The following is a 16,405-nucleotide window of genomic DNA, read 5'->3' on the forward strand; positions in this document are numbered from 1 at the left end:
TTCATTTCCATATATCATTCTAATTTATGTATCGTACTAATATAATATAACATCATCAAAAGCCAATCTGCAGTTGCCAACCCGTCTGCCAAGCGTAGCAACTGCTGGCAAAACCCCCCCTTATGGGTGAGGCTATGTTCAGCAAGGGAAAATTAACTGATGAGATAACACTATGATAATATTGTAACTAGACGTCTGTACAATGAACCTATTACAAAAAAAGTTGATATGAGGGGGTCTTAATAACAGCTATAGATGACAAAGCAATAAAATTAGAGCTTTTGTCTGTCTTTATGTACGTTTGTACTTGTGTCACGCAAAAACTACTATATCAAATTAGATGCTTTAGATTAATTTGGTGTATGTTTTATCTTAATACGTGATCGTGATTGTATAAAAAAAATTGCCTCAAATATCAATTGACTTATGTTAAAAAAATTACTTGATTGGTATTGTAATATTTTGTCAAATCGTATATGTTTTGGGTAATGCTCCTGACTATCCCACCGAGATAAGTTAGTGAGCATAATTATTTTATAAAATATTACTAGAACATGAAAATAACTCTAATGTTTCGAAACGAGCTTTAAAAGTGTAAACAATTGTTTTAACCCACATTTTTTTACAGATATTTGTTCAGCTTCACAAATACTGGATCAAACTGTTAACGTTTTAGTTACAATAATATATAAGTATATGTATAAGTAAACACTTGGCACGGGTCTACATCACGCTGACTGAAGAATAATGAAATGAGTGGCGCCATGCAGTCGGACAAATAAGTGTTGCAGATTGGGAAGATGCCAAAAACGCACCACACGAAGGCGCGGCGCGGCTACACGACCTCTTGATTTTAGGCGGTACACCACATTTTGAACTATTTTTTTGAACTATTTTTGTATAATATATACATATACACGGTATCTCATATTTAAAGGGTGCGATTATCAAGTGAATAAGAATATATATATATATATATATATATATATATATATATATATATATATATATATATATATATATATATATATATATATATATATAAAATTCATATTTCAAGTGAATAATTTTTACTGCTCGTTTAAGTTTGATTTACTTTATGAAGTTACTTTTGATAAATAGATAAATAGCTAATAATAGATTAAATAGCCTTAAAACTTCCCAAAGAAACAAGCTAAAAGCCAAATGCAAAAAGATTATTCAAATCCAACTGGTAGATAGTTCTAGAGATGAGCTGTAGAACTATCAGTCATATTCAGACGTACAAAATTTTCCGCATTTTTATATATTGATATTGATTTGTGAAGTTAGTTCGGTTAGTGAAATCCATAATATCGGTAAAATCATGATTGGGGATGCTAGTTAAATGTCACGATTACATTACAAAATTAGAAGAATATACACAGCACCAGTTTTAATAAAATATCGCGCAAAGCACGATAGTTGTGTTTAGAATCTTAAAACTAATATAATTATAACGCCTTAGTCCTCAGAAACGGCAAGCATAAAGGGTATAATGGGTGACACAGTATATTCTGTTATGTCCATACTATTCACGTCTATAGGCGACGGTTACTATTTTGTGTGGGTCGTCAGCTTGTTAGTCATTCTAAGTTGCATAAAAAAATTGTATCACAGTTTAACGTATTTACTATTGACATAATTAATGCCATGGAAATACTTTCATTGTACAAATTCGTGTCATAATAAAAGTGTGGACTGAAAGACGATTTAGTGACAAAAATCGAAAAAGGAATGTTGCGTTGGTTTGGTCATTTGGAGAGGATGGATAAAAGAAGAATTACGAAAGAGATTTATTGAACAAGAATGAAAGGAGATGTCGGTAGGGGCCGCCCTAGACGGACGTATGTTGACCAAATAGGCGACGTGCTGAAGAAGGGCCAAATTAAAAGTACCCGAAACCAGCGAGCGTGTATGAAAAGATTGATGAATGGGGAAGAAGCGAAAGAGATTTGTTTGAATCGAAGCATTTCATTGTTTCTGCCTACCCTAATGGGAGACAGGCGTAACAGATATGTATGTATGTATAAAATTCATTTATATATGGAGCTCCCATGTTTATATAGAGTCAATAATTTCTGCTATGTCGTAAGTCAGTTACGTGTTTAGTATTTTACGAATTTATTTACCAGCTAGTGATCTACCCCGATTTTGCATGGATAAATAGAAAATAATACATAGACTATATTATATTCCTCGCTGATGATGTAACTTATAATAGCTGACAAAAAAAGAATATTAAAATCGGTATAGTAGCTTTTTACAAATTTACAATCCATTACAAACAAACAATCGTTCTTTTTTCTAATATTAGTATTTATAGTTTATGACATTATCCTATGTAACAGTAACTAGTTAATTTAAATTAAATTAGTTAATATATTGAACTAAAAAATTATATAATATAAACCATCATTTTTCTTATTTCAAGTATCTAAGTTATGTACTGAAATTGTTTTATTCATCAATTCCACCTATTATACGAGTAGTATCGGGCGAGATAATTATCTTTCTAGAGTTAATAATATGCACAAATGTTGCTTTTCCTCATAAATTTAATTATTCAGACTTTCAATTATTGAATGTCTTACGACAACAATTAGTCGTTTAATCGAGACTAAAACAATATAAAAATATTAAGTAGTATGAATATAAGTAGTAGTGTTAGCTAAAAGGCAAAAATATATTTATTTTTAAATAACAAATAACCTAAAGTGCCTACAGTTATAAATTATAAATTGTTGACTATTATAATTGTTGAATGTTGCCAGTAATAACGTATTTATTATAGCTAGTTATTATATTAGATGTACAAATATCGAATACTTTCATATTTTCAAGCAAACATTTTAGGTAAGTGTCACAGAAGGTCAAGCCAATTTAAAAAGTTTTTAATCGATTTAGCGTCGAACGATTCTGTACAATTCTGAATGGCAGTAATATAATTAAGATTTTCACTGTAATAATAAATTGACTATACTTTTGACAATGCAGTAATTTAATTAATATGGCAAAAAAAACCCTTTCGAATAGAAAATTAATCATCAAATAATCAGCGAAGGTATCGAGTAACATACAGCAACGCACAAAAAAAATTAAGAATTTTTTATGCAACCTGCATACAAGGACCATAGACATAAACAATACCATGAACAAACCAGAGTATACTGTGTCGCCCACGATAATCATTCAAAAAAATCAAATCAAAATTGCCAAAACTCTCCTTTTTAGTAGGTACATAAAATAGAAAAATCAAAAGTTTTAAAAAAAAAAAAGTTTGTTCGTATTAACAATCTAATTACGCTTTTTTCTTATTTAATACTAGCTTTTTCCCATAACTACGTCGGCGTAATGTCAGGGGGATGTTTACGAACAGGGATAAAAAGTGCCTACGTCCTTCTTCATCCTACTATATACGAGTAGTATGTATATACCAAAATTCATAGTAATTTAGTTACACCGTCAAGGCGCTAAAGGTAATATTTGAAACAAATACATTAATAGATAAATACTAAATAAAGCCTTTATTTTACTATATATATATATATATATATATATATATATATATATATATATATATATATATATATATATATATATATTTATTATTATATGTTTTTAAGCATTTTATAAAATACAAATTATATTTAATATTTTGTTTAAATTTATATATAAATTTCTATCCTTTATTTAATTTCGGTTCGTTAAAATCTCTACGATTGATCGATAAACGACATTGTTGGCTCCAGAACAGGGCTCTCTGTGATATGAAACCCTAAAAATGAGACCTGAATTTATTGCGCAGTATTTACAACCAATTATATTTATAGACACCCACTGCGTAACCTTATATTCAGGTACTCAGTAGGTGTATTAAATCTAGACTAGAAAGTTTTAATATCAATTACACGATCCACGAGAGTCTTTTATTATTCAGTACAATTTTTATACTACACTAGCTTTTACACCAAACTGCGGTTGCCAATCTGCCTACCAAGCGTGACAACTACTGTTAAAACCCCTTTAATGAGGGATAGCCTCCCTCATAAGAGAGACATTCAGCAGTGGACAGTTAATTGCTGATACAATGCATAAAAATAATAGCTTTTTGCCCGTTACTTCGTATGCGTAGATTTTATAAGATTTTAGAATTAATAATACTATTTTTTTTTATACAATTTAGAATGGCAAACAAGCTGACGGCCCACCTGATGGAAAGTGGTAACCGTCGTCTATAGACATGAGAAGTACCATGGACATAACAGAGTATACTGTTTCGCCCATGATACTCCCCATGCGTTGTCATACTAATGAAATAGACTATTTCTAAATAGCTAATCAAGGTAATACACTCGCCATATTTTAAAATATACGATCATAAATACAACTGTGGCAATATCATCCAATTTGGTGCAGTAGTTTTGCGTGATACTGGCACAATCAAACAAATAGACAATATTTCTAAAAATTATATTGTTTTGGCATCTACTGGTCTTATTAAAACCTCCTTATATGGTATTATTTTTTCTTAAACACTTTCCATGTATAGATACAATTTATTATATTAGTAAGTATGTTACTCAAAATATTACTAACTATATTGCATATTTAATAAACAGATATCAAAATTTAACGAAACAGATTACCAAAATATTATTATTTGTCGTGCTCGCCCATTGCGGACTAATTTATTATTATTATTCAGAGAAAAAAACAGTAAAATTTCTGGTCAAATCCTTTCGGTTTATGTAACACTAAGAACAATATAGTTATTGGATGGTTGTAATATTCAGGTTAATGTAATGATTTTTGTATGTTTATCCCTTATTTCAGACACAATGTACATTGTTTTTTGAATAAATGACTAATGACTAATAAGGCCTAAGAATAAATCTGTAATACATATGTTTTATATAATAAATTAATAAATAAAAATAATTGTAACAAACATGACTCAAAGGTATTTATTATATGCTCTTAAGATCTATGACATTTGTATTTCATTTTTGTTTTCTGTGTACGTTTGCGTTTTGTATATGTGATTGAAACTGAATGTAAATCGAAGCAAAATTATCGAAGACATCTCCTATACAAGACAACAAATTAATATCGTTTATTTCTGGGCTTCCCTTCAAATTTGTTTTTATTTAAAACCTAATGATTTAATTACGAGTTGCTATTTGTTTTGAATTTACCATTTTATGTTATAGTTGAGATTGGATTTTGGAATTTTGGGACCGCTGTATGTGCGTATAACCACAGATATGCTATACTAGGTATCATAGTCTGTGATAAGTACTATACTAGAGGGAGATTTTGTACAAAAGTCATTTGCTAAGTACCTGTGTCCCATTCGAGTTTCAACCGTAAAACAGTCGTGTTTGCATGGCTGTGTTTCGGTTTGAAGTGTGAGATATGGCAGTGCATTTACAGGGTACAGAGGAATAATAGCTTAGTCCTCAGGAATGGTAACGCATGGAGGTATAATGGGCGAAGCAGTATACTCTGTTATGTTCGTAGTACTGCTCATGTCTAAAGATGACGGTTACCACTTTCTATGAGGTTGGCCGTCAGCTTGTTCGCCATTCTAAGTTGCATAAAAAAAAAAAAACTAGGTATAATCGATTGAGCTATAATCAATTAATTTATTCCGTCTCTCGTAACTTAACTGTCACTATCATGAAAAATGGAATTTTTAGCAAAGTCAACAGTAAAGATTGTTTTATAAACTACGAAAGAATGAATATATAATTTGCTAAAGAATAATCAACTTACTAAACTATTATTGAACTTCAATAAGTTGCTTTTCCGTTTGACCGATTTTTTATTGTATCGAATTTGTGTAGAAACATTGAATAATAAATAACACGTTTCTTTTTTTTCACTTTTCTACTGTATAAAAATTAATAGGCCAGAGTGGAAAGAGAAAATGTATTACTTAAGAACCTACTTTAATATCAATACTTCTAAAACTAATTTAATTTAAACAACTTTAACATTAAGAATGAAGCAAAAAGTATAAGTAGAGATATTTTTGCAGTCAATTCGCTCTGCCTATCCAACAAGAAATGCGGTGTGATGATAAATAGATATATCAATCTATAAATATATCAATTTTGCTCTCCTCCGGTTATATGGAATATGTTATATAAATTATAAGAATCTATTTGTTTTCTAACTAAAGACTTTATAATATATATTTACCACAATGAAGTATTAACTTTATGAACACAAAACTCTCCTAACCTTCCTAAGAGGGCAAGGGCAAAGGAATATATGTTTTAGAAGTATGTATTTGTATTAATTAGCGGTCTTCGTATTATTAATCATGACCAATTTTTACTCAATTTTGATGATTCTATAATTTTACCAAGTGAGTTGTTTTCTGTGAAATAAAATCTTAAATATGGAGTCATCATTACGTACGAGTACTAAAAGAGTTTATAAATACTAATCAAAGCAAAGAATATTACTTTTTCTTTACTACGTATTAATTAATTATAAAAGGTCAAATGCTAAATTATATTTGGCATATCTTGTTTTCCTACGCAGAATTTATTAACCCAATGTGCTGACGGTATTGTTTTATTATAGCTAACCCCATTGCGAGATGCTCGTGTAAATAATTGTCTACGAAATCACTACAATCTCTCCGTGACTATACCATATCGGTTACAGGCCCACGCACAATGTTTTTTTTTTTTTTAAGAGACACGTTCTTTCTTATTTTTCTGCCAGCGTCATGTACTTTAATATTAGTTTCATGTTCCAGAATACATAAGTTATACGTCATGCGTTTAAAAAAAGAGCTAAAAAAAATTGTCCGAACATAAGAAGTGCTTATTTGACAAATAATTTCAAACTAATGAAATGATTAAAATTAAGGATTGTACCTGGCATTCTCTTTCTATGATTAAAACAATTAAAATAAATAAGATAACTGGAGTTTGTCATTTGTACGGAAGTGTAGGAATGTAAGTATTATTAAAAGGAGTGTTATCTCCGAATTTTTATTTTCAGTGCGTTTGTAAGGTTTCCTAATCTTATTAAATCTTTTAACTTTTCTTCTCAATTCGATTGTTTCTTTATGATTGTTACTTCATAACTCCTTTAGTTATACTCGTAAATTGTATTAAAAAAATATTTTATCGAAAAATATATACAGATTGTTCCCATAGAATTTTTATCAAAATATGTTAAGTAATTATATTTTTAGATCAAAATAAACTGGTATTGTCACAATTGAAGTCGGTTTTTATTTGTGAATTAGTTTCATTTATTTGTTTGCGTGAGACATAATCCTTAATTATTTCTTATAATATCATTGCCCACACACGACATATTCTTTACGAAGGTTTGCATCCACTCAAGTCCGTTTTCTTGTTATATTTGTTATAGATTACTATGATCGTGTGTATAATATATACATCCGGTATTGGAGCTTTCAACTGGAAAAAGGGACAGACATCGGAACCGAAGTAAGAGTTAGTGGGACTCGATCTTTTGGCAGGTCCTAGCGATATTTTCTTGAGAGACAGTTTTGTTATCAGGATTTTCTTTTATTGACATTGAAATAGTATTTTTCCAGACCATTATATAAATTCACAGGTGGTAAATTTAATATTGAATTTATATAATGAAATTGTGGATAGACAATGTGTGTACATGTTCGTAAATATTTTCTATGTTCACCAAAAATTTACATAAGGGGTCTTAATAAGTAATAATAATAATAATAGAAGTTAAAACAATAAGTTTGAAAAGTGTTCTCTATCTGCTAACTAACTAATTTGAAAAGTGTTCTCTATCTGCTAACTAACTAATTTGAAAAGTGTTCTCTATCTGCTAACTAACTAATTTGAAAAGTGTTCTCTATCTGCTAACTAACTAAACTGAATACGGTTTTCACAGTTTTGTTTTTAATTGATTTTCCTACTTCTAAAATAAAGAGTACGAAGTTGCTAGCGAAAGCTAGTAATTTCTTACTAATGCTACTAAAAGTAAAAGTGTTTTAATATTTTGTATTTGATAGAACTTTAGTTTAAATGGTTGACTTTATATGATATATTTAATTAATAATAATTCACGCAAGAAAATCTTCTAATATTTTATAGATTTGAAAATTTTAGAACCCTGTTGGTTTTTCAATAAGATGGATTATGTCCTAAATGCTGTATTCTATGGATTCGCCAGCGTAAACTTCATGCAAATACCATCAGTAGCTTTTGCGTGAAAGAATAAAATAGAAAATGTTTATTGTTCACAAAACAATTTCACAAAAAGGAAGTACATAACTATCTCGGCATTAAGCTATCAACAGCAAGCACATAAGCTACTGTTGGAAGCGTTGAGATATGTAGATACAGAGTAACAAACAATATTATAAGTAGTAGGATAAAGTACATGTACCTATTTCTGATACAAAGTTAAGTATACAGTGGCATAGATTGTAGATACTATTCAAATGCGTCTAGCGACACTAAGAAACCACTGGTTTGAAAGCCTCCTATGAAGGCATAAAAATTATTTTTTCTCCCCATAAGATCCACCTTCTTTAGTTTTAGTTGCATCTTTTTCTTATTAAATATTTCTTATTACTGTATCAACTTTCCACGCTACTGTAGCGATTAATTATTAAGAAACACAATTATATGCGTGTATATTAAACCTAAATAAATATAAATAGACGAATAATAAGTACCTTCTACAATTTATATATTAATTTTTAAATAACCAACCTATTAATTTCACCTACGTATATGTATTATTGATAAGTACATATTTAAATTGTCTAGATTTTACTTATCGTTTGTTTTACAATCAACCAATTTCAAATATTAATTTGCCGACATAGTTTTTGTAAATGTTAATAAAAATGGAATTAAATAGATCCACTTCTACATATATTTGTATGTATTACTTTAATTTATCGATCATATGTCCTCTAATGATCGTAATAACGCGACAAAAGAATATTTCATACATTATCAACCTGCTTTTTATCCCTTTAAGAGATGAATTTGTAAATATCCTTTTTTATAGAAGTTTGTGTACAAAGAATCGATCCTTAAATCGGTTAATACCGTATAAGTTTTATAATTTTAGTAATATCAATTCAGCAATGATTTTTATATTTACTTAATCGACCAAATCTTATTTATTTTAGTACATAATCCTATATTAAGCGTCGTTATAAATAATAATATATGAGTATAAAGTAAGTACATACCAATTTATCGATTGCCGTCTCTCGTTATATAGACAAGTCAACGTACTAGACGCCAAGTAAGGGGCTACTTTGTAATATTTTCGTAGTCTTATTTCCCCAAGCTCTGAATCATGTTCACCATTGAATCCACCCCCTTGTGCAGTACGGAGCTATATAAAAACCGCGGAGTTTCCCAAGACGCGTCAGTCGGCAGTTGCTACGAGACATTGTGAGAGAAACACCGTTTGCGGCAAGGAGAAACATGGAAAACTTTTTACGCTACGCATCGAATAATAAATTTCCCACTTGAGAAATGAAGGTGAGGATATTATTCTGTATTATATATTAATGGATATTTATATATAATTTAAATTTAGGTGGGTATATTTTAGTAATTGTTTGCGGATATTATTTAAATTTATTTTCACACATAGTGATAAAAACATAATTTATTTGAAATTATTTTAGATAAATATTTATTACTTATATATCTATTTCTTATTATAAAATTATATTAATTTATATTCACGTACAATATAATTTTGGCCCATAAACATAGACTGTAAAAAATAACTTATTGTAGATACACATTGATTTTGTAAGTAGTAAAATTTATTAATAATTTTATTAAGAAAGATAGAAAATTAAGTTTTGTATCTTTATTGAATAAAGGCAATTTATTTTTTTCTAGAACAAATAATAAGCTGTTACAATATGATACTGAAACTAAAATGTACAAATGATAGAACATTTTACAAGTGTTTACATATATTCTTTCAACTTAATTATAAAGTTATCTTTAACTCGTAATATAAATTAATAGCTACTAAAAAGTTAATTTAAATATTATTTTGTTTAATATTAATTTATTTTTAATTTCGATTGTTTAATCAACAAATATGAAATGTGAAAAGACAATTTTAATATATATTCATAAACATTAGTTGTACAAAACGCGATATTCGTGAGAAACAATGTTTTATAGTAAATGCTATTTAAAGCAAAAGTAGGTAATTGGATTATACGGTTTTCCATGTGAAATTATATTCTTCTACAGCACATAGAAGTGAAACAAACGGTGCTTTCCCGTGGTTTCTATTAATCTTTCATAAAATTAATTGAGCTAAAAATGGATAGTTCACTTAGTGTGTATTGTACATTCATTGTTACTGTAGATATTGGCTACGAAAGATACCATTCCGTCTACGTTTTGATATATAATTTATTTTGTTATAAATTTAGTGGAATCATTAAGACAAGATTATTAATTATTTTGTCCTATACTTGAATTATACAATATAAATAATGGCGATTAATATTGTTGAAAGTCCACAACTTTGTACGAAATCTAACTAGGTACCTATTTGCTACGAGATTTGTAATATACTATACAGTAACGTTAATGTTCTAGAGGTATTAAATATGCTAAACTGAATTATACTATTATATTAAATATTAATAAATCTAAATAAAGGTGAAGTCTACTAAATAAATTACTACAAAATCGGTACTACGCGATTTACGTAATGCGTTAAAAAATTAAGCAATTTTTAAAAGTTATCTAAATGTTTAGGCGAATAAATGGAACCCAAAAAATATGTTTAAGGTTTCATTAACATATGCCAAAGCATTAGATTATCTTTATCCGTGACTCTTCTAGTCCCATAAGTTATTAGAAAATTGGTGTGATCTAAGGATAAATGTATACTCTGGATCTAGATTGCTTGTCTAGTTGGATGACAGATTAAAAAGTTGCGATAACTTGGTTGCGACTGGCTCTTGGTCACAACAGAATATTAGTGTTTTGCTCTTTTGAGGGCAAAATAATAAACTGAGTTGTGACCATTTTGTGATACTATGGCACAGGCATAAAAGAAAAAATTGTTACATGTTTTATATATTTTGCTTTTTCTTTGTATATGCATTCTTTTATCTCTTTTTACTGTATACGAGTATGTCTGTTATTAGTTGTGCGCTGTAAGTAATGCAAATAAATTACATATCTATCTATTTACTTGTATGGTTGTGTTTCAGTTTGAAGGGTGGGATATGGTAGTAAATTTACAGGGTACAGAAGAATAACACCTGAGTCTTCAGGAATGGCAACGCATGGGGGGTATCATGGGCGAAACAGTATACTCTGTTATGTCCATGGTAATGCTCATGTCTATAGGCGACGGTTATCACTTTCCATCAGGTAGATCGTCAGCTTGTTTGTCATTCTAAGTTGCATAAAAAAATACTTGGATAGAAAACTTTGGACGAAAATGCGACATACGTGAAGCATTTTAATTATAACGTTGTCATAGAATAAATAAGTATTAGGTATTCTATAGAAAATCAATGAAACCACCACTGCTAGTAGGCATATTCACGCTAATAAAAATAGGAACTACCGTAGTGTGTAAAAATTATATAATGTATTCCGGTTATGTGAATAAATCAAGAGTTAGTACAAAAATGTACATTCCTGACGCCGAATGAATGGCCACATTTCGCTGTCAGACTGACAACTTGACTCACGCAACTCGCTCGTCAGTATTTAGGGTTCCTCACACGTATCACAATAGTTAACATATAAATAGACATGGCAAGTCATAAAAAAATACTAATTTACGCAAATTATTTATTAGAAAATATTACCACTGTAATTTGAAGCGACTTCAAAAAAGTGATGGCTCTCAGTTCATTCCTACAGTTTTTTAATCATGTATATGTAATTTTTTCTATAATTTTGAATCAATTTCGATAATTTTTGTGGCAATCGATAGTATTCTGAATTTATAATCGATTTAGGTTGTGTTGATCCCATATTAATTGTTACAGTTGTATTTTTTTTTATTTATTACCAACTCAATATCACGAAATTTGTCATACTTACACGTTGTAGATATTAAAAAAAAATAAAGCTTTAATTTACTTCATATGCCATTCAATCAATACATCCCAATCACGCAGACGATGTCACGAGCATATCGTCTATTTATATTCAAGAAATATAAAAATAACCTACGAAGAACGCAGTAGGACCTTATCTAAGAATAGAACAAGTAAATATATTTATGTACCTTTTGTTGCATTATAGCGATCATTTTTCCTACGGGTCATTACATATCAATACGAACGAGATGATATGGGTCACATGATAATTGTCTTTAGAGGGAAAATAAATAAAAACATTATATCAGAGATGTTCATTCGGCCAAGTACTGTAGTATAATTTGAGTCGAAACATATCGAAAATGTATAATCAGCCTTGACAATTTTTTTAGACGTTTGCCGAAGTTAAGTCTTTATTTCTCTATTTACAATGTAGGAATTACATATGCGAAGCACAAATACATGTACAACGAGGTCAGGTCAAACGTTTGCATAGGCCTATTAGAATTCTAACTCTACCGCCTTACATTTGTTAAAGTTCTACATTTGTTTGACAAAATTCGGAGACGGATAATACCTAGTTGCGAGTTATTACTTTTCAGTAGGTATTTTTCGTCTATCTTTGTAAATATATTACGCTAGTTTTTCACTATCTTTCCTAGTTACTACCAACAGTCACCTCACAACTTGTATATTACAATTTGAATGCTACGTTCTACGGCACAATATAAAAGAATGTGTTGTAAAGAATGCACATTGTTACACAGTGTTCAAGGTTTTCTATAAAATTTTATAGTTTATATATACACGTGTTTTTACTTCGTAATCACACAATTTTAATATCTTCATATAGGTATTCAAATTAGTATATTGATATTAATAGTTATAATGTTTGAGGTCGACGCTAGCTATTTTCATTCACGTGGCGATTTTAATTAAATATGATTATCTTTAACAGGAACAAAACAAACAACATTAACAAACTAAATTAAATAGGTAGTCGGCGAAAGAGCAAGCCCTCTGCTACGTCGATAATTAAACATTTGATTCCCCCAAAAAAGCCAACTTCATTTGTGACAAAACTATTTATTTTTATCTAATTAAAAGCTAAATTACCATTTTAATAAAATGTTTATGGGACCTATCTGTAAATATATCCTTTATTTCCTTTACTATACAGGAATGTATATCCTTTATATACAAAAGAATTTTCTAAATCGGTTTAGAACTGACGGAGTTATGAAGTACCAAACATAAAAATACAACTAAATTGAATACCTCCTTTTTGAAGTCTATTAAAAATGCTTAGTAAAATGCAGACAAAAAATGGTAGTCCCATTACTAACAATCCCTTCTCCCCCCAAATTACTCATCAGTTATGTTTTCCATAGTAGTGCCGACTTTATGGATTACAGTTATGAGCATATTTATTTTATTTTAATATGTAATTTTGAATATAGGCTTACTATGAATTATACTCAATATAATATTGCGTGCACGTCTAATATTAACATGAATTTCTATATAAATATTCGAGTAATAAACTGGAGCGATACAGTACAATCATCCTTTATTAGTAGGTATGGCTATCACTCATTATATTAATTCGAATTGTCATGTTTTTTTTTTTATTTCTAAAGAATAGTACTATATTTTTTGAGTCTTTTATATAAAAAATAAATGGACGCGCCATCTAATTATTATGATATTAAAAAAATATAACACATGTGCATTATTTATTAACTTGTTAGTAAGTCCTGTGTATACTGATATAATGTATTTAAAATTATGTTTCTAAGATTTATGTTGAAAAAATGAATACTTTTTTAATATAAATAGTGTAATGTTTAACAATATAATTATTTTAAAAACTATAAAATATAACTTAACGCATAAACGTACGGGTTACAATTGATTCTTATGAATTTAAGATCCGTAATTAAATTACAAGTAACTTTTTATAATAATAATATTTATTTAATCAGATTACATAAGACCCATTTTATTAGTTATAAATTGACTTAACCTATGTTAGTAAATTTATACCAGTTTCTTAGAATAATTTATATTTAAAAAGATACACCGCTACGGCGCGGGGCGATTGGTTATTTAGTTCCGCGATAACATAGAGGTACTCCATTTTTCACGTGAACAATCCTGATCAAAACGCACCACTTTCTATGTTTATAGTATGCTATTTCATTGTATAAGTTTATAAAATAATTTTAAATCTATATTTTGTAAAAAATATAATTTCTTCTTAAAGGCTAATGACATGTCTGTGTAGGTTACTACTTACCTACTTGTACGAAGCCCACACGGGTCGTATATAACCACAAATGTTAGTTTTGTATGTAATTGTATAGTGTGCATATATTTGTTTATTTAAACTTTAATGCACAATAAAACCATGTACATATGGAGGATTTAACACCATTGGGCAAACCAAAAAATATATGAGTAGTATGCATAATTGAATTGAAGTAATATAAAAATTTATACTTAATATATTCATATATTATAAACGTATAATTATACTCATATAAACATACATATAATATATTAAATAAATGAATATGTACATACATAAATAAATACATATATATCACTATAAGAAACAACTAGTTATATTAGAAGAAGAAATTAAACAATCTATGACTCGAACAGAGTAATCAGTAAGATTAAATATAAAAGGAAAGTGAGAAAAAAATATTACAAAAAACATAATAATAGATAAAATATATGTTGGTATAATCAAAATAAAAACTTTGTTTTCTCAATGTTTCGTTTCATGGGCATACAATCAGCCACCTTAATGTACCTACATACTGCGGTTACAAACCTTAATCATATCATAGTATCTAATAATTATATATTGCTCGCTGAAATTTTAGGCTATTAATCTAGGATAAGGTCTGTCTGCCAATATTTCGCTTAACCCTTAAATACCTGAAGTTTCAAATTTGATACCGGGGTTATAAATCGCATTGGGCGCCTACAATCGATTTTATTTTAATATTTGACTGTTTACATGTTAACAAATGTTTTGTTTTTTTTTCAAAATAAACATAAAAATATCGTTTTGATTTTTTTTCACCATTAGTAAACACAATAAAGGTATTTTTAATTTGATTTAAAAATCAGGCTTTTAAGGGTTAAATCCTTTCAGTATACATATATAACCAACATAATTATGTACAAACTTTTACTATTAAAATAGCTGGATTTACCCTAATCCGGCTATTTGGATTAAATTTAATCACAATTCGATTATCATGTTAATTATTGGTCGTAATAATCGAATTGCAAATCGGCAAATATAGGCGAAATACTGGGCCAAAATCACTCATGACATTGTATTCATCACTTCATGGTACTTGCTAACAATCAGATATCCTACAATTAATATTGTAGCGTCTAAATCTTAATCTAAATCTTACGTATCTGTTTTCTTACCAAAAACGTCCAAATGAATCGATTGGTAAGGTTGCATAACTGCATGAACCGCGACACAGTGCCGTGTTCGATCCGCTGCAGTGAATTATTCAAGCCTCACCATGCCAATGGCTAATTTTACACCATACCACCACCGCCCTCGGCGGCCTCTACTACGTAATACAACTCCAAATTGATATGAACACTTAATGTGGTGTTGCCACTTAGTAATATGGCCATAATACCTAATGTATTTCCTTTGCTTTACCTTTTCATATGATTTTCTTCATGGAATTCTTGTAGAACTTTGCAAATTTTATTTTTGCATTGCTTCTAATAAGAATTACTAACAAAGAGAATGCGATGTGTTTCATCTGTTTCTATTAATTTTTTAAAAAGATCATGTCAATATTTTGAAAGACTAATTATGCATAGATACTCATAATACTTAAAGTATAAAATCATAACAATTAGTCAGTTTTGAGAGTCCCTTATTAACTTGTCTAAAGTTACAAATGTGAAAGTAAGTTTGTTGTTAATTAGAGGTAACAAACCTCTAATCGTGAAGTAATTTGACATATGTAGTATGTATGCACTTATATTATGGTGAAAGATATATACTTTTTATCCTTGTCAATCGACATGTCACACTCAAGCAGACGATGTCACGACTAATCACTAGTATTTGAATAAAAAAATTGTATTTGATTTTTCTATTTATAAATATTTTTGTTCTTCAGAATTTGTTCGAAGTTAGAAAGAAACGTAACCTGCAATAACCTAGGGCTGAATTTTGGAAGTTTCACTTTCAAAGAGTGAAAATCTTGGAGTTCTCAAAGAAAGCTCTAAAAGTTTTAAACT

This window comes from Galleria mellonella, unplaced genomic scaffold (assembly GCF_026898425.1).
Source record: "Galleria mellonella isolate WM207_F2 unplaced genomic scaffold, CSIRO_AGI_GalMel_v1 utg113, whole genome shotgun sequence".
Classification (NCBI taxonomy): Eukaryota; Metazoa; Arthropoda; class Insecta; order Lepidoptera; family Pyralidae; genus Galleria; species Galleria mellonella.